Source organism: Culex quinquefasciatus, chromosome 2, assembly GCF_015732765.1.
Source record: "Culex quinquefasciatus strain JHB chromosome 2, VPISU_Cqui_1.0_pri_paternal, whole genome shotgun sequence".
Taxonomy (NCBI): Eukaryota; Metazoa; Arthropoda; class Insecta; order Diptera; family Culicidae; genus Culex; species Culex quinquefasciatus.
In genome coordinates, this window is record NC_051862.1 from 69,410,361 (window position 1) to 69,431,263 (window position 20,903).

The window sequence follows — 20,903 nt, forward strand, 5'->3', positions numbered from 1 at the left end:
TTTGTTAAGCTTAATCATTAGCTTTTCAGTGTAATTCTTAAGTTTTCAGCTGCCAATCTTCCGCTTACATTTCAAGACAATTTCCTCCCCCAAACAAAACCCACCAAGTCAATCAACCCGACCACTGAGATACTGTCACCGGCAGCTCCGCCATGCGTAAATTGAGTTCCTCGGAAAGTTCAATTGCGATATTCAATTCATTTAATATCTAATTTAATTAAAAAGCAATAAACAATCAATTACGCTATCGCGAGCGGTGGTGCAGCAGCAGCAGCAATCTTCTGCTTCGACGATAATTTTGCACTTGTCACTCTGGCTGCAGCATTTCTTCTTGAGGAAACAATCAACCGGGCGAGCGCGCGATTGACAAATTTCCGATCCAGACACAGTCGGTGAGTGGTGCCACCAAAGTGGCTCCAATTATCGACAGAAAATCAACTTACAGCGCGCAAGCAGTAATTAGAACACAACTTCATCTAATATAGAGATTTCTCCCCGTTTGCTGGCTAGATTGGCCAAGACAGTGCTGTCCTGTCCAACGGAAGCCGTCTTCGATGGCCACGTGGTGAAATAATTCATTTCCAAGAAGCACTTCCTGCTGAGAACTGCAGGACGAATCTCGAGTTTCCCACCGTCCCATTTTCTCTAAAAGCATCCTGAAAATGTAATAAAGCTACAATTAAGTTCAAATTCCCATCGCTCTGCGCTCCCTTGCCAGGGAAAACGACCAAAGATGGGGGGCGTAAAGAATCGTTGGTTCGTGTTTGGCTGGCCAGGAAAGAGAGCATCAGGGTCAACTTTCCTCGGAGGGGGCTGTTTTTTCCTCCACTCCCCACAATGGCGATAATGATGATCCACCACCACCTCAGCGGTTGCTTCTTCGAAGGCTGGGTGATAGATTTCCTTTGGCACTAACCTATTTTACGGACTTCGAGGCCGAAAACTGCCAAGCGGTTGCTGTTGCTTCGGGGAAAGAACAGTGGGATTTAAGGTTTTCATAATGATGCCTCTACTGCCTATTTTTTTGCCCATATTTAGAAGAGCATTTTGAGCAACTTTTGTTGTTCGAAAAATTTAACTTTTACTATATTTTGATATGCCTTTAACTTGTTTGGTTTTTCTTTTATCCTGCTAGCGATCCATCAGCAACTTCCTGTTACTTTTCTTTGTTTTGCAAGTGTTGCACATTTGAATGCTATTAAATGTATTCATATGTTTTCAGATTGAAACAAAGGTCATTTAAATCTATTCCATGGCATTACAAATATGCATTCTTCATTAGCCTTAAATTAGGTCAAAGTCACGTTAATAAAATAAACTACATAATTAGCCTTTAAAACAGGGAATGTTAGTCAAACATTACCAAGGCAGCCATCCCAAAAAAATGTTTATCAAAAACTTTTTTGTGAATACTTAGGTATTTTGAAAACTAATGATTGGAACATCACTGGACAGGTGTATAATGCATTTTTAACGCTTTTTCCATTGTAATGTTAAAACCGTGGCTCGCAAATTCAATTTGAAAACTTTTTCATTAATTTTGTTGCTCCCCCTCCCTCCTCTTGACTTGGGTCAGAGTTGAAAGATATAAACTTCAAAAATTATTTGCATTTTTCAATGTTTTTTGTCGCCAACCCCCTTCAAAGTCAGCCTGAATAATCAAGGAGCAAACGTTTTTTTTCGAAAAACTTCAAAATTTTAATGAAAATTAAAGTTTAATCAACCGAAAACCAGTTAAAATTAATTTTCCTGCGTATATAATCATATTTAGCATGTTTAAACTCATTTGAAAATATTTTAAATTTTCATGAAGTACAAATGTTTTTTTTTCGTGGAAAAAAATTTCCGTCAATACATCGATTTTTTTTAAAAACTAATGATTGGAAAGCAACTAGACGCGTGTGAAAACACTTTTTTCATCCAAATATTGAAACCTACACAGAAAAAAAATCAATTTTCGTAATCGTGAATTAAGTTCACGAATGTGAGAACCTCGAAGGACTACCACTATTGAACCGCTATTGAAATTAAAATGTATTTCAATAAAAAATCAGATATTTCATACATGAGACACACAGAAATTTGAAATTAACTTTTTAGCTTAAATGAAGTTAATGTCATAAACCGGATAAATAAACAAATAATTTTCAATGTGAGTCAAATAACCAAGTTAACTAAGTTTGATTATTTTATTATTATACATCAAAAATTGTTTCTGATTATTGATATCATAGAAATGCAAATTTGGAATCCCTTATTTTTTTGATTTCTAATTTTATTTAAATAATCGTACAAAATTTAACAAGTCATTTGCAATATTTTTAAAGCCGCACCGAAAAATCGAGGAGATTTTTGTTAAACTTCGAAATTTTAATGAATTTTCAAGAGCAATAAGCTGAAATCAATTAAAATGTATTCCCATGCGTTCAGAATCCACCGCAAAAAGTTTGTTTTAGGCAGAAAATTCTGTTTTCGTCAAATTTAACATTGTTTTGAAAAATAATTGCAAAAAAAACTGAACTAGTGCAAAATGCTTTCGAAAAACACCTTTTTATGCAAATGTTGAAACTATGGCTTGTTATTTCAATTTTTATATTTGTTTTTTTAAATGTTTTTTGCCCCTCCTCGAACTTGGCAAGGAGACAAAACTTTTTTGAATATTTGCATTGGCCTAAAAACGCATTCAAAATCAAAACAAAAAGAATTGAGCAAGAAAACCGGAAATTGATTTCATTAGATTTTTTTTTTATTTGGCTGAAATTATTTGAAGGGCATGGAATTATGACCGAAGAAGGCATTTTTATCATTGGTTTGTCCAAAACAACTTTGCCAGTTGTCCTTCAAAAATAGAGTGTAAATATTCGAAAATTTGTATCTCGGGATGGACATAAAGTTTGAAAAATATTTGCAACGACCTTAATAAAAAAATAAATAAATAAATTTTCGTAAATTGACAACTGTTACTCAGGTTATTCTTTATAAAAGGCATTGCGAAGTCGTGAAATTTAAATAATTAAATTTTCAAATGTTTTTCAATTTGTCTTCAAATTTTTACTATATCAACAATTTTTAATGTTTAATTATGAAATAAGTGTGCAAATTTTATAAATTTTCGACTGAAATATGTTCAAAAATTAAAAATCAAACCTAACATTTGAAAAGTGCCAAAAACCCAATTTTTGGCTATGAGTTATGAAATCTCAGTTAAAAATGATTTTGTCCATATTTCGCGGTGGCTTCTTACGGATATTCAAAACTTCTCAAAAAAATCAGGAGGCAAACAATATTCTGATTACTTTTAAATTTCGAAAGAAAATAAAAACATATAAAACCATTTTTAAAAGATCCCTGATGTGGTTTATATTTTAAATACATTTTGGATCATTGATAAATAATTTGGACTGTAAAGATTTTTTTTGGTAAACTCAAATTATTTGATATTTGATAAAATTAATCAATTATGTTAATTTTATGGATACAGATTACTTTTAATTTCTTTACTTTTGTAATGGTAATCAATCTTTACTTTCGAAAATGTTGATACGACAGCAAAAATTATATAATGAAACCATTGTTTTTTTTTATTTAGTTTTGACGCCTCTTTTCTTAAAATTTTCCAAAAATGTATTGAGACAAAACAAATATTGTTAAAAAAAAATTTACAGTATGTATAACAAGAAAAACAATATAGAGAAAATACTTTACATTAATCAATATTCTTATGAATTTATTGATATTTTGAAAAATTTGGCAGTAACGTGATTGTTATAATGTTTATTTTAGGATTAAGCATTAAAAAAAGTACAATCAGGCCTGATATTTGAAATAAAGTTTCTATCGTGATTTTTTTAAATTTAGATTCAAATTTAAATTCTTGGTTAATCATGTTTATGCAAAACCATTTTTTTCTTTCTCAGCTTGTTTTTTTATTGAGACTAAAATTTTGTTCACCTATTTTAAGCATTATTTGTTGAGAGATAAATAATGCTAAATATTGCAAATAATGCTTAAAATAGGTTAACAAAATTTGCATCGATAATTCCAGTAGTTTCTAGAGATACTTAAATATTGGTTATTTAAATCTTGGTACAATTGGATATGATTGAAGTGCACTGTTATGAAAATTATTTTTAAGGATATAATTCAAATGTTTATGACATGCCTTTTTTCTTAACATTCATATTATTTCAGTTGTATTATTTTTTTAAACTACCATCTTCTAATTAAACCTTCCCGAAACTGTCCCATTGTGCCAACTTTGACTCGAAACTGTATCCAAATTCCCCCCCAAAATTCACTAGCCCAGCACGAGGCACCCAGGAAGACATCAATCGTGGAAAAAGCACCATCACTAGGTCCATCCGCCAGGACCAGAGTAATACGCGCATTCGTCCTGACCACGACATCACCGGGGGGACACCGGAAGCGTCCAAAGTGTCTTTTGCCAGCCCATCCCTTCACTCACATTCCTCGGGTTCAGAGAGAGAGAGAGGCCAAAACCGGAAGCACCACCAGCAGCAGCAGCAGCACGCAAGCACTTCATCAATTAAGGCTCGAATAACATTGTGCCTTATTGCCGTCCACGTGGCCCATTAGGGTGGCTCTCCGCCTCCTCCGTTTCTGGCTGGAGATGGCCTGTGCGGCCAATTTTCGGGAGCCTCCGGACTTATTACAAGTAATTTGGTGCTAATAGTTCAGAGAGGTTAACTTCGAATTTTGTTAGTGATTTTATTTGCTTGGATTTTTTACTTGTTATTTTCTTATTTTATGTTGATATTTGTTAGAATTAAATTATATACTCAAATTATAATTTAATTTTAAGCTTCCCAACCCTGGCAGCACTCATCTGGTGCTACATTGTATTTATCAGATGCGATATTAATTGATGGTAGGTTTGGTTTGTGGAGAGAGAGAGACACAGAGAGTAACATTCACTGGGGTCCAAATGTGAAGGTTCCTGTTGCTGTTGTTGAAAAGGACCCCCAGGAAAAGGCAATTAGCTAAAGTGCCACGGAAATTGACATTGATTCTGTATGTGTAGAAGCCGAAGTAACCCTCTGTAATCAAATTGAAAGTAATAATGATGATAAATTTATTTATTTGATTTTAGAGATCACATTAAAAAAGAGTTACAAAATACAAAGCATACTAGAATATTTTGTACTAATAAAAAAACGCTAGAAGCTACTTAAATTCTCCACCCTTCAGTCTGGAAAAAAGTTTCTAAAATTACATTTCCACATGGAAACCTGTCCTCAGCAGCAATTGCCACTTGTTGAATGTCCTTTTCCGCTTATAAATAGCGCAAAGTTTCCTCTTTCTTTCCCAACAAAAGTGTCTGCAAAGAAAAGAAAAGGGGGAGGCACAATTTCACAATTTCCGGCCACACCGTCACGTGTCGTGGTCACGTTGAACGTATGGGCGCCCTTTTGCGTACACAACGGTCTTTTGGAATGCCCTGTTGCACGTAACTGGTCCCGAAAGGGTTTGCTCAGCACGACAACGACAACGAAGCCTCGAAGGAATTGCTCAAGCGATGTTTTCCTTGAGAAAAGTTAGGTTTTTGTGTTGTTTTTTTTATTTAATTCGTTCTCTTGGCATCTGTGTAATAATTTTTAGAAACCTGCGACAAACGCATTGTTAATCGCCCAAATGTATGCAGCACAGACGATCACATACACTTCAATCGAGCAAACTCAAACGTAAACGACCGTGCACCTCCACCAAAATCTATTTCGAGCAGTTGAGCACCTTAGTCTACATTCAGGCGTTTATACAATTGATCGTTTAGTTTCCAGCGATAGAAGCACATTCAACGGTTGCACCTTGACTTTTCCGAACAAGGAGGCAAAAGTGGGTGATAATTTTATCTCTTTCACTAAACTGCATCCATCAGCGCGGTGAAGCCACAGAAAAGAAACATCCAGCGACGTTATTTTTATCTTGGCCGAGAGGCCTACCTGCAGACTGGGAGACGATTGGTACAAATTCGTTCGACCTGGCACTGACTTGTCATTTCCCGACTGGATTCAATTATTTATAAAACACACAACGCTACAAAACGGAAGCCTTGCTTGACGTCACACCGACGTCGCCAGAGATTTCTTTTTCTTATTTTTTTAATTTAGTTCCTTTCTTCGACAAAGTGCATTTTTATCTCGAGCCAAGATTCTTACCTGAGTGATGGTTTTTCTGGATCTTCCCGAACAAGAATTGACTGTCCTCCCGGGTGAGGATGCCACCACAGCGTAGCACTGGCCAAAAGAGTTGGAGACAAGCCATCAGGAGTCCGGATGGTTCAATGGAGGGGCTGAAGGTGCACATGTTCATGGGGTAGTTGGGATGTTTGCTATTTTTATTTCTTTTGAATGGTAATCTTTCGACATTTTAACCGTCTTTTTAGATTTTTTTTTGTAAGAGAAAAAAACAGTTTGTAATCATTTTATAAGTTATTTTGTTGTCTTTTTTTTCAAGTTATATTTCAATTTATTATTTTATATAAAAACGTTACTTAATCCACCTTTAGGTGGTTGGTGCCTTCCTCACATTCATAAAGTCAATACATTCAGTAAAAATAGCAACATTCCCTTAACATGTTTAACAAATCAATTTTATTACTGATTTCTTTTGATAGGGTTCACAGACCTTCATTTTTTCTGGCTCATCGGCAAGGTCTGATAAAAAAAACCCATCCAACGAAAGTTTACATGGAAGATTCAGACAATATTTTTATCACAATATCTCAGATCCGGCCTTCAGAAAGTATATAAATAACACTTAAGTGCCAATAACTTTTGATAGGGTTGTCAGATCCTTGATGTTTTAGGCTCATTTGAAAGGCTTTCAATTATCTAACTAACGATGGGTCGCATGATGGACCCGGACATAATTTTTACTGAAATATCTGAGATCCGGCCTCCAAAAAGTGTATAAATAACACTTAAGTGCTAATAACATTTGAAAAGGGTTGTCAGATCTTCAATAAATTGGGCTCATTGGAAAGGTCTTTTTAATACCTTTCTGAAAATGTATAACATGATAGGGTTTCTTGCAAAAATCACCCTTTTTACAATCTTCCGGACATACGCCAAAATCGTTCTTTTAGCATAACTTTTGAAGTACTTAACTAAACTTGCTGATTTTAAATAGAGACCTATGGGACCCCAAGATGGATTGAACGAAACTAATACGGTCAAAATCCGTTCATCCAGTCCGGAGATAATCGAGTGAAATTTTTTTGTCCGCCCACCTACACACATCCACACAGACATTTGCTCAGAACATGATTCTGAGTCGATATGTATACGTGAAGGTGGGTCTACGAGGTCGAATTAAGAAGTTCATTTTTCGAGTGATTTTTTAGCCTTTCCTCAGTAAGGTGAGGAAGTCAAAAACGGTTGAAATCAAGAAGTACTTCAGAAATTTTGCCTAAAATCAACAGTTTATTTTATAATCAACTCAAAATGCACTTGAAAATAACTAAAATAACAAATTAGAAATAAATTTAGCATTTTTATCATCATTTTTTATAATTTTTGGTGTGCTTTCAAATAACTTTTTTATTGATACCGTCAACAGGGGTGACGTTGGGTCTTGGGGTGAGAAAAATGCAGAAATTTGTATGACCCAATGTCACCTACCAGATCCAATGTCACCCCTGATGGCGGTTGTTCATAAGACCAATACAAATTTATGTAAAATTGGAAATAATTAGCAAGCACCATCAGAAAAAAAAACAACAAACGCGCAAAGTCTTTTGACGTTTGACTTTTGACTACCCATTCCATCGAAGGCTGAAGAAAATCGAGCGAAGGCAAATAAAGAACAAAGGGTGGCCACCAACACCACCAGCAGTGCCTGTTGGAGTGAGCCAGTGATGCCAGGAAACTTTCTCTATAAATGCTACTTTTCGTGAGTGTTCGCTTAAAATTTCACTACAACTGGCAGTACTAAGCAGACCCAAAAGAACGCTTGAAGTAAAAAAAAAACTAAGCAAAAAATAGAAAAACGGGCGGGGCCCAATGAATTCTCGTTTGATTAGAATGCATTTTGGAAATATGTTTTTCAAATGATTTTAAAAGAAGTAGAATAACTTTTAGTGAAAGTGAAAACAAACAGAAATGTTTACAAAAAGTTGCTCTTCTCGTTGGTGTACTTGGTTTTAGTAAATTTCAAGAAACACTCCAGATTATCCAGCATCATTAAAACACGACCGCTTATTAGGCTTAAAGTGGGTATATTTCCCCTACAATCGATTGTGAACGATAAGGGAGCTTTCTATTATTATGTCACAAACATAGAAATAAGAAGGGGAACAAGCTTAAAAAAATAATAAAAAATAAAATTATATGCAATGCTTTTATCATTTGAATGAAACAAGTGTTTTAAAATGCATTTTACACTAGTTCAGTTGTTTAGCAATCTTTTCACACTAAGATCTTTTTAACGACAACTGTGTTCATTTTGACAGATGGATTACCGATCTAAACTTTACCGATTTTTCATCTACGCAATCCGGTTTAAAAAAAAAACTAAAAAAAAACTAAATGATTTGACAAAAACCAAAAAACTAGCGAAAAATACATGTTGTGGTACTGTAAATTGAAAATTAATTTTAAAAAATCAATAGATTTTATAGTAAACCCAAACATCCTAAAAATGATTCTAAACGCTGGGGAATGCATTAGAAATTGATTTGAGCTAATTTACCAAAACAACATATTAACCAGGGCTGTGGAGTCGGAGTCGGAGTCGGAGCCGGAGTCGGTGGAGTCGGGTCTTTTTGGGGACCTGGAGTCGGAGTCGTCAAAACTCGAACAGCTGGAGTCGGAGTCGGAGCCGGAGTCGGCTAAATTTTAAGAGCTGGAGTCGGAGTCGGAGTCGGAGCCGAAAATTTCTGATAACCCGGAGTCGGAGTCGGAGCCGGAGTTATCTTAAATTCAACAAAAAATATGTTTTTTATTGTTAAGTATTTCCTATATAACAGCTTAGTTTACAAAACAACTTATATTTTTAATTGATTTATCAGATGCCGATATGTTTTTGAAACTTTTTATTGTGATTGAAAAGCTCTAATTGGGTTATTACACTATAATCACTAAATGATAACCTCTTACCCAAGTATGTAAAATCATAATTCAAAAAATAATAAAAAAATATTGGTTATGTAGTCAGACTATATTTATGTGCCCTTTCAATTCGAATTTGACCAAATTTCATCCAGTTATTTCTGAAAAAGTACACACAAAGTCATCTTTTACTCGATAGCGAATGTCTTAGAGGTTTTCAGTTAAATCTTTTTTTTGAAAAAAATACGAGGTACCTAAAAAGATTATTAAAAATAATCACTGTTTTTGCAGATCGAAAAAGCGTCACTGACAGTTTAACTTTTGTAACAAATAATCAACAATAATAAAAATGTCTTACTTGGAACTCAACATGCGCATTTTGTTTATAACTGAGTACAAGAAAATCAAAGTGTTGCATTTAAAATAATTGAAACTAACAAAAAATGTCAAAAGAAGTTGCAACAAATTTGAAATAATCATTGATTGTTGATGTTGATGTTGATTTTAGGTAAACTATTTTGATATCGTTGCAAATTATTGTTGAACAAATCTCAAGAATTCAGTACAAAAATGAACTAATTAAAAATGTATAGAAAAAAATATAGGATTTTAATTTATTTTTCAAATATTATAGATATAAAACAGAATCAAAATATTATCAACAGGTACGAATTTTGTCATACTGTATGTCCCACGCCAATATGACGGAAGGTGATAATCATTACAAATCAATGTACCTTTAAAAAATGAAATATTTGTGACCTAGAAAATATTTTACTAGTGAATATTTGTTTTTTTTTATTATATTTTAAGTTTTTTCATATATTTTGATGGAGGCGCAAGATCACCCATAAAGCTTCGTTTCAGGTGAAGATTCACGAAGTATCGTGCGTCTCCTTTTTAAAATTTATAAAATTTTAAAATTAAAATAAATTCAAAATTTCCACGATAAAATATTTTCCATGTCACAGAAATTTGAAAATGACATCTTAAGCGTCCTTTCCACGAAGAAATTATTTAGATACATTGATTTGCAATAATAATCTCCTTCAGCCGTGATGGCGTGATGCCCATGGCATCATCTTAAAAAAAAATTCGTTCAAAATTGTCATTTAAAAAACAAGGTGCCTGTCATTGTGCTTCGTACAAATGTCAGCCTGAAAGTGAGCAAATTGAATTTTTATGTTCAATAGATCATCAAGGTCAGGTTTCTTTTAGTTATTCATTCAAAAATAACAGCTTAATACTTAAATTTATTAGCTTTGAAAAAAAAGTCAAATTTTAGGTTAAGTAAATAAATCCAAATTTACTTACAAAACTGTTCTTCTCAAAATGCCTCTAAAACAGAGATATTTTTTGATTTCTGTTTCCATAACGTAAAAAACTTGAAACCTACAAACTTTTTTTCCGTTTATTTACTTTACTTTTACTTAACTTGTTTTTCTTGAGAAAAACATGACGCTTAGAGAGTATTTAAATAATCCTATTTAGGCTGATACAAATATTTTTAAAAGTTTTTGTCACCCCCCGCTTCAAAATTGGCCCGAAAAATCAGGGGGCAAAAAAAAATATTTTTACAATAAACTTCAAAATTTCAATGAAAATTGAAGTGCAACCAACTGAAATCAAATTAAAATACATTCTTCTGCATTTAAAATCATTTTTAGCATGTTTGGGTTTATTAAAAAATCTTAAGATTTTTTAAAAATTTTCGATCCAAAATCTTTTTTTTCGATACAATTTTTGTTTTTGTCAGGTCTTAGATTTTTTGAAAATTAATGATTGCAAAACAACTGAACTAGTGTAAAATGCATTTTAAAACACTTTTTTCATTTAATTGTGAAGACTATGGCTTGTTATTTAAATTTTTATATTTTTTTATTTTTTGCCCCCCCCCCCCCTTGACCTCGGTCAGGGCCGAGGGACAAAAACTTTTTTAAATATTTGCATCGGCCTTATCAATGATTTAAAAATAATTAACTAATAATAGTTAACTAACTTTTGAAACATTTAAATATATGTGGAGTCGGAGTCGGAGTCGGAGCCAACCATTTGTTGAAAGCTGGAGTCGGAGTCGACTAGAGTTGGTAGGCCGGAGTCGGAGTCGGAGTCGGAGCCAACCATTTGTTTAAAGCCGGAGCCGGAGTCGGAGTCGGAGTCAGCTAATCTGAGAAAGCCAGTCAGTCAGCTAATCTGAGGAGTCGGAGTCGGAGTCGTTTGAAATATGACCCGACTCCACAGCCCTGTTGTAAAGTATAATAATATTTTCGACTAGAACACGATTATTAATAAATGTTGTGTGATCGAATATGACCTGTTCAACAGCAGTAAAACAATCGATATAATAGAATTATTTTTTTGTAAAAAACATTTTTACAGAAAGTAACGGGAAAAGATATGAAATATCTTAAAAGATGATTTACAATTGTTTATTTTTTTAATTTTAATATTTCGTGAATTTGGTTTGATAGTTTATAATGATATCATAAAATAAGTGAACATCCTATTTAAATCTGGATTATTTTAGTGTTAAGCATTTAACAAAGCATTACGAATGTGTTTGTTATGTTCTACAGGAGTTGAAATATTTATTTTACAGTCCAGACTCGACTGCTAAATTTAATTATAATACAAGCAACGCACTATTTTTTTTCCTTTTTTTAAGCAAAAATGATAGTATCATAATCACAAATACATCATATGTGTCCTTGAAATCATTACAAAAAATGCAATTTGCTCTACTGCCTATCCCTCCTCCAGACAAATAATTTTTAATTTTCTTCTGTAGTCCACTTCCCGATTTGCTCTATTTCAGAGGAGAAGTGCCTCAAATAGACACGTCGCAAAACTTTCTGGACACCAACAGGGGAGCTAAAATCCAGCAAAATATTTTCATGCTTTCACCCACAAAGTTTTTCTTTCGCTTTTTCTTTAAATAACTCCGCCGACAAACATACGACATGCAAGTGGTTGAATTTTTGTGACATTTCACCTTCGTGTCTCGTCATTTGGGTTGGGGTCCTTAGAAAGTTGATTTCGGTTTCATTTCTATTGAATTATTATATTTTGTTTTTTTTTTATTTTCAGAGAGAAAAAATAAAATTAAATTTAAAGTCAATCGTTGAAATCTTCCAAAAATAATGTTTTAATTTTTTTATTTCAGAAGGTAGATATTTTAAACTTGCATTAAGTATTTTTTCTTCAAAAAAATTAAGGTCTATAAAACCTGTATGAAAATGATACTTTTCCTTGGTCAAAAATTTACCATTCACTGTCGACAGATTTTTCCAGCAAAACGCCTCACGATGTTAGGTGTCAAAATAGTCCGCTCACCTGAAAGCCCCCGGAGTTTCCCGGGTCTGGCTTGAGGTTGGACAATTTTCAGCTGCTCAAAAATGGGGAAAGGAGATTTTGCTGCTTCCGACTTGTTCCGGAACCTGAGCGGTAGCTCAGGTGGGATTTGTCAAAAATTGCCGCAAAACTTCCTAATCGGTCGGTTTGTTCTGTCACGTGTACGTGTGGTGGAGTTATTCATAATTTAATACCACTTTTCTTTGGTGAGGGTTGACATTTTTTGTGACTGGAAACCTGCAGATTTTGATTGCTCCACATGTTCCAGTATTTTTTTTGGTGTTTGATATAATTTTTTTTTAATCTTAGCGATATATGATTTTCAAATATAAATTTTATAATGTTAATAGAACAATCTCAAACTTCTGATAAAATTAAAACGTTGTTAAAGCGAATGTATGAGAAACAATTTAGAGAGGAAGTTTGTCCAAACGAAATGTGTCACTCCTCCCACTATAAAAAAAAAAAACAATCGCATGCAGTGCCAGGAGCCACATCCCGCTGTGCCAGATCTACAAAACCCGGTGGACAGAGTTTCCGTTACATGCGATGGGATGTCGATAATGGAACGGAACTCACTCGAAAAGCTGCAGGAGCATGCAACAACGCCGAATAATGGCATCACGTTTGCTAGATTAATAAAAATAAAGAAACTAACAGTCATGGTGCGCAAATAGTGGCCATTCGGTGCACTGTTGAAACAATTTGAGAAAATTTAGAGCACTGATAAACAGAAAAAAAAAACAAATTAAAAATTCAATATAATTTAATAAAATATGAGAAAATTATTGTAAACTTTGAATTTACACTTTTCAACTGTGAACATAACTAAAGGCAAAAGAAGTAAGTCATTGAGAGAAGAAGTCGGAAAAACATGATGTCCACTTTGGATGGATGGATGGGACCACGATGGTGTGGGAGATTCACTATATTCTTTCGGAGTCAATCGAAAGAGGTCCGTTCACCCCCCGCTCCGGAAACGGATATCCCATTTTAGAGTGGTGCCCTGGCGCTCTGCTGATGATGGCACATATGTCGAACAACGGAAAGGGGGTTCCTGGCCATTATTTGCTGGACCAGCAAATGGGTTCAACATGTGGCCGGTCATTCTAGACACTCGGTGGCAAAGAAAAAATCTTAATTTAAAGAAATCGTGGGAAAATTATCTGCCTATCTTCGGAAAAAATGCATCAACCTGTCACAATTATTGATTCAATTTTTTGTCCCGCATAAAAAATAACCATGTGAGTACTATAAACCATACGGTTCCTTTGATTACCATACAATTACCATTTGATTACCATATGAAATCAAACAATTACACTTCTAGCAATGGGTTTTCAATTTCTTAAATGCGTAATTTGAGTTTTAAAAGTATAGAACAATGTTTATTTTGGGGTAACCATTTGATAATAGTACAGTTTATTTATGATTACCATTGCAAACCGCCAATTTCATGATAACCATTTTATTACAATTTCCCATATAATGATCATACTATATGGGCAATGGTTATAACAATATTATAGAATATTAAATGACTTAATGATAAAATGTATTTTTATATCGTTCAGTAAACATACTTTTGTAGTTGTTTAAGATTGTTGTCAAAAGTTCAATTTTTTTATTTTTTATTCAAAATTCAACAGAGTGTAGAGGTGACCATCAACACCCTTGTTAGAGTAGGGGTGAGTCAAGAAGAAAAAACACTTTTAAATTGCCACTTGGAAAAGGAAAACCCGCTCCAAGTTACGACCCGACTCGAGATGGCAGCAGCAGTGTCAAAAAATTAAAAGGATTGACATTTTCCACAAGTTTAAAAGCTTTCGTGTGAGAAAACCCCTCAATCGAACCGGACACACCTTTTGCTTCTTTATTTTTTTTTTGTTATTCGACTTCCGAAAGGAAATTAATCCCGGAAATCCCATTTGAACCCCGTGACATAAATGGCCATTGAGTGGGAAGAAATCTCGCACGGTCCATCAGAGTGGCAATAAAAAAGAATTGAGTTGGGGGGTTTGGGGAAAAAAGAGCTGTCAAATAAAACTACACGACCTGTCACGCACATGACGAAGGATCGCATAACCAGCAGCAGCGATTTGATGGGAATTTTCCTTGATGGTCGTCACAAGATTTGATACTGAAAATGAGGTTGTTTTACAAATGCGACGTGTGTGGAATGCTTTTTTTCTGAACGATAAAGGTGATAAGATTACTCGTGGTTGATCAAATGTGAGTAGTTATCGGAGCAAAAAATGTGTCATAAAATGTGATTACATGTTTATTGAATATGCTAAATTCAATTGAAGAAACAAGAAACATGAAACAAGAAACAAGAAACAAGAAACAAGAAACAAGAAACAAGAAACAAGAAACAAGAAACAAGAAACAAGAAACAAGAAACAAGAAACAAGAAACAAGAAACAAGAAACAAGAAACAAGAAACAAGAAACAAGAAACAAGAAACAAGAAACAAGAAACAAGAAACAAGAAACAAGAAACAAGAAACAAGAAACAAGAAACAAGAAACAAGAAACAAGAAACAAGAAACAAGAAACAAGAAACAAGAAACAAGAAACAAGAAACAAGAAACAAGAAACAAGAAACAAGAAACAAGAAACAAGAAACAAGAAACAAGAAACAAGAAACAAGAAACAAGAAACAAGAAACAAGAAACAAGAAACAAGAAACAAGAAACAAGAAACAAGAAACAAGAAACAAGAAACAAGAAACAAGAAACAAGAAACAAGAAACAAGAAACAAGAAACAAGAAACAAGAAACAAGAAACAAGAAACAAGAAACAAGAAACAAGAAACAAGAAACAAGAAACAAGAAACAAGAAACAAGAAACAAGAAACAAGAAACAAGAAACAAGAAACAAGAAACAAGAAACAAGAAACAAGAAACAAGAAACAAGAAACAAGAAACAAGAAACAAGAAACAAGAAACAAGAAACAAGAAACAAGAAACAAGAAACAAGAAACAAGAAACAAGAAACAAGAAACAAGAAACAAGAAACAAGAAACAAGAAACAAGAAACAAGAAACAAGAAACAAGAAACAAGAAACAAGAAACAAGAAACAAGAAACAAGAAACAAGAAACAAGAAACAAGAAACAAGAAACAAGAAACAAGAAACAAGAAACAAGAAACAAGAAACAAGAAACAAGAAACAAGAAACAAGAAACAAGAAACAAGAAACAAGAAACAAGAAACAAGAAACAAGAAACAAGAAACAAGAAACAAGAAACAAGAAACAAGAAACAAGAAACAAGAAACAAGAAACAAGAAACAAGAAACAAGAAACAAGAAACAAGAAACAAGAAACAAGAAACAAGAAACAAGAAACAAGAAACAAGAAACAAGAAACAAGAAACAAGAAACAAGAAACAAGAAACAAGAAACAAGAAACAAGAAACAAGAAACAAGAAACAAGAAACAAGAAACAAGAAACAAGAAACAAGAAACAAGAAACAAGAAACAAGAAACAAGAAACAAGAAACAAGAAACAAGAAACAAGAAACAAGAAACAAGAAACAAGAAACAAGAAACAAGAAACAAGAAACAAGAAACAAGAAACAAGAAACAAGAAACAAGAAACAAGAAACAAGAAACAAGAAACAAGAAACAAGAAACAAGAAACAAGAAACAAGAAACAAGAAACAAGAAACAAGAAACAAGAAACAAGAAACAAGAAACAAGAAACAAGAAACAAGAAACAAGAAACAAGAAACAAGAAACAAGAAACAAGAAACAAGAAACAAGAAACAAGAAACAAGAAACAAGAAACAAGAAACAAGAATGTGACATTCAAGAAGTTTGCTAAAAAATCAATTTATTCTCAATATTTGTTTTTATTTACTTTCAACGTACTTCACATCTCATCAGTGCGACCTAACATTTGTCGAACAGACCTCTGATTACAACAATCACGGGGTTTATCTCCTGCGACACGCCCCAGATTGATGTCAAAAGAGGAATAAAAAATTGCGCAAAAAACACTGTAAAATTACAATGAAAAGTGTATTAAAGAGTGTTGCGATTACACCCCACAGAGGGTGAGACGAGCTTTACTGCGTGCTTTTTTATTGTAACTTTCGCACTCTTTGCCTGCGATACAAGATTGTTGTGGTCGTTGTTGTTGATGAAATCGAGAAGCTTTACAGCATCCACAACTGTGTCAGTCGGGGGTGGAGGGGTTCAATGAGTAGATTCAAATATGTTCATCATCATCATCATTATCGTTATCATGAAAGCGGGGCGGCGTCGAAACCTCCGGTCCTGAGTGTAATTTTTTTCATTGCGCTCTTCAGCCTGGTGGACGGTGGATTTTTCCGAAGGTTTTTCCCCGGATGTGGGGAGTTGAAAGGATCAGCTTGCAAGCGGGGTGAGGGGGTTTATTGCAAGCTCGTAATAAGTACTCAAAATTTGCATAAAAATATCGTTTCGCGAATTTTGCATCTTTTTGCCGCTGCCCTTCGGAGAGAATTGGTTGTTCATTGTATCTTCCGCTTGAGGGAATTCTGGTTTGAGTGCGTTAAAAACGAGAGCATTGACGGGTCATTTAGCTTAGATTTTTTTTTGCTGTCGTTTTTATGGGCAAATTGCTTTAAAAAACGAATTGTAGCGATCGTTGAGCTAAATGTGGTATAATTTTGTTATAATTTAATCATGGTGGAGTGCAGATTGTTTTTTAGATTCCAAAACTAATTTATTGTATTTCTAATCATACTTTATCCATTTTCAAATAAATTTTATTTTCATCGTTATTTTCTCACTTGACACACTTTCTCGCGGTAAGAACCCATTCATAGATCTTCATTTGCACAAAGCGTCAACCCCCCGATTTTCTTTCGGTTGGAAAATTTATTAGATCGTCCCGTAAAATCCTTCGCCATCCCTCTTCAATTGAAAGACATCCACGTTTGACCCCATTTCACACCCTTCCCCCCCACCACCCACCACCTTAAACACGCTCCTAAATTTAGGCTGCTGCTGAGCTGTCACTTTAGCACGCAGCGGTGGTGACCACTTTTGGGCTTTGGCATCCCCCGTCGAGGATAGAGCGCTCTACTAACCCCCTTTTTGAGGAGGCAATTTTCGTCACACACGTGGTTGAGGGTGAGACGTTTAGTTTGGCCCATGTCTGAGGCGGCGGGGTTAATACCTCCATCAACATGGATTCGTGAATTTGGGGAGGTTTTGTAATGGAAATCACAATTTCTTAATGCAGACAGGGTGGCGACATAAAAAGGCATACAGCAGATTATATGATAGTTAAAAAATAAAAGTGCTTCAAACTAGCTCAAAGCTGGAGTGGGGGATGGAAATGACAAAAAAGGGAATAATATTTTTTTTCACAAAATCTGCGATAAGTTTTCAAATCTCAGCGATGACCTAAACTTTTTGCGTTTCGTAACTTTTCGTAATTAAAAGACGCAACTTTTAATATCCAAAAAAGTAAAAATCCAGAGTTTATTTTGAAATGTCCTAAATGCTATTGTTTTTCATATGTTGATAGGACCTATTAAAAAAAACTCTAGAAATGCTACTTTGGTTATTTAATTTTTTTCACTGGCAACGATGCCAGATTATTTAATGGGATATCTGCATTTTCTTTAAAAAAACATAAAAAAAATCAGATTTATGATTTTAAATCATCAATCAAAAAAATCAAACCATCCACATTAACGACCCCGGGTCTTTTGTGGTCTCTATTGCAAGTTTCTGCTCGAACCTAGGAGTCCGAAGGCTTGAATGGGGAGAGCACCCAAACCTCTTTCTACTCCAAGGAACCTTCCACCCAGTGTTTGAACTGACGACCTTCGGATTGCGAGTCCAACCGCCGCCAGCAATTCCACCGGAGTAGGCTTGGTTTGGTGTGTTGTTTGTACTTATGGCATGGAGACGACTCCTACACCTGGAATGACTTAACGGCTTAACAACCAAGGCCGGGACCGAAATTTTACTTCCTCATCCGATGGAAGGTTGCAGCAGATGGGAATCGAACCCAGAATCATCCGCTTACAAAGCGGACAGCGTAACCATTCGGCCACGCACTGCCATATGTTAAAGCATAATTCAACTACTAAATTGTCAATATTCATGAATTTAATCATTTTTTTAAAAAATATATATATACAGATTTTTGTGATTTTTGGGATCGAAAAATCTTTTTTTTTTTCTTAACTTATTTTTATTAGGTCCTTTTAGGTGCTGTGACCAGGTTGGGACCGAGGATCAGTAAAACAATATATAATAACAAAAAAAAACTCCTTAAATTCCATACTTGGAGATCATGTAACTGACGCGGGTCCAAGTGGGTCTTGCAGGTCTTGAACCTGCCGATGTACTCGGAAAATATCCCCCACAGCTCAGCCGAACTGTAGAGTACCTCCCCGGCTTCCTTCTCCGTGGCTCCACCGTCTCGGGGACCACCTTGGCTGCTTCCTGCGGGACGAGGGCGATCCTTGGATTTTCCGTCCGGAACTGCGCCCGGCAGCGGAGGGAACTCTGCCGGCGTAAACGCCGGAACTGCTGGACTCTGCTTCTCCGCCTTCCTTGCCGGCGGTTTCGGTTTCGACGCCTGCTGGCGCCTCCGGATGAAGTCCGCACGCTTAGGGCAGCTGCGGTCCGTGGCTTCGTGGGCTCCAGAGCAGTTGGCACACCGCTTCGGCTCGGCTTCTTGGACTTTGCACTCGTCCGTCTTGTGGGAACCCCCACAGTTGTTCCACCTGCCTTTCAGGTGACAGTTCCTGGTTCCATGACCCAGCTGCAAGCAGTTCCTGCACTGGGTCACGTTCGGCCGCTTGTTCCGGTAGGCCTCCCACCGGATGATAGTGCTTGCCACAACTTTCATTGCAGAGAGCTTCTTCAGATTGGTGTATCCCTTGGGGAAGACCACAATGTACGGAGTTTCGCCAACGGTGGACTTTTCCTTCCGCTTGATGATATGCACCTCCAGCGCGTCCAGCTTGAGATCCCTCTTCAGAAGGTACTTGACTTCGTCCGGTTTCAGTTCATCAGGAAAACCACGAAGAACCACCCGATGATTTCGTTCACTCCGCCGATCGTGGGTGTAGAATTCCACTTTCTTCTTCTTAAGTAGCTCTTGCAACTTGTCAAAATCTTTGACAGAGAAGCAGGTCACCTTGGTTCCAAATCGGGTTAGTTTGTAAATCGGTTTGAAACCTAATTTACAACTTTCCACTATCGCCACGAGCTTGTAAAAATCCGTGGTGTTCTTCACCACCAACGGTGGTTGCTTTTGTTTACCTGCCGACTGGCCGGGTGGTGGAACCGCCGGGGCGTCCCCTCCTCCTGCTGGGCTGGCATTGTTGTTGTTTTTGTTATCCGCTAGCGGGCTGAACTTGTTGTTGTTGAGCAGGGTCTTCTCAACTTTTTCTCCTTCGATGCCGATTCCAGTGACCTCGCTGGACTTCTTCCGCTTCCGATTCCCGCCGACGGGACGAAAATCTTCCTCCTCGGAGGATTCCTCCACCTCCATCTGTCAAAAACTTCCAAGCACGCGAGATGACAACACGAGCAAAATACGTCTTAACTTGTCGCTGGCTGGCGTCTCACTGATCGAAAAATCTGTATAATGCAAATTTATCTATATATCTAGCATGGCTTCCTTCCAAATGATTTTTAATCTTATCTTCCGAAGTTAAGGCTGTTTATTTTTTTTCAAAATTTTATGCTGCTACCAAAAAATGCGAAATATCAATGAATTCATGAAAAAAACTACAACATTTTAGTCTATGGTCTAAAAATTCAAAATTTGTTAAAAATGTTAAAAAAAAGTCTTTTTTGCAATTCCGTCGTGAAAATACTTACTTTTCCTGTCAATCTTGAACGACGAAAAAGCCTACTTTTCTGTACCAAAAATAACAGAATCGAATAGCAACACTTTTCAAAATAAATGCTGAAAAGTTCTACTTTTCAGCACTGAAATGGGTGCTGAAAAGTTGAAATTTTCAGCACTTGTTTCAAAAAGCAACACTTTTCAACATTTTTTAGATTTAAACGATTTATTGACAAAATACATGAAAATTTTACTTAAAATTTCACTCAATGGGTGTTTTTCGGAATTGCAAAAAATGTTGTATGGAACTCGTTGCAAAACTTGATTTTTTCAGCACTCTTCGTATTTATCCAACTCGGTGAACCTCGTTGGATAAATGTACGACTCGTGCTGAAAAAATCCTATTTTTGCAACTTGTTGCATAAACTACTATTTTAAAATTAAAACAGAGAAATGAAGCATTATACAATGTACCCTGAATAGTTTATTATTAATTCAACAAGTTTTTCCAGTTATTGAAAATAATGGCCCCCGATTATTTAGGAAAATCTTGAAATTAAATTTGTAATGGCCCAATTAGAATGAATGGCAAGAAATATAAAAAAAAAATAAGAATGGACAAAGAGTAAAAAATTCCAAAATAATAAAAACAAGCTGATTAGATATCGAATAAATTT

General features: G+C 35.3%; 1 protein-coding gene across 1 annotated transcript in view; it reads left to right on the plus strand.

The window, feature by feature from the left end:
- Positions 1-20,903, plus strand: part of LOC6032364 (matrix metalloproteinase-2) — a 556,187-nt gene that overhangs the window by 102,302 nt on the left and 432,982 nt on the right. The window lies entirely within an intron of this gene.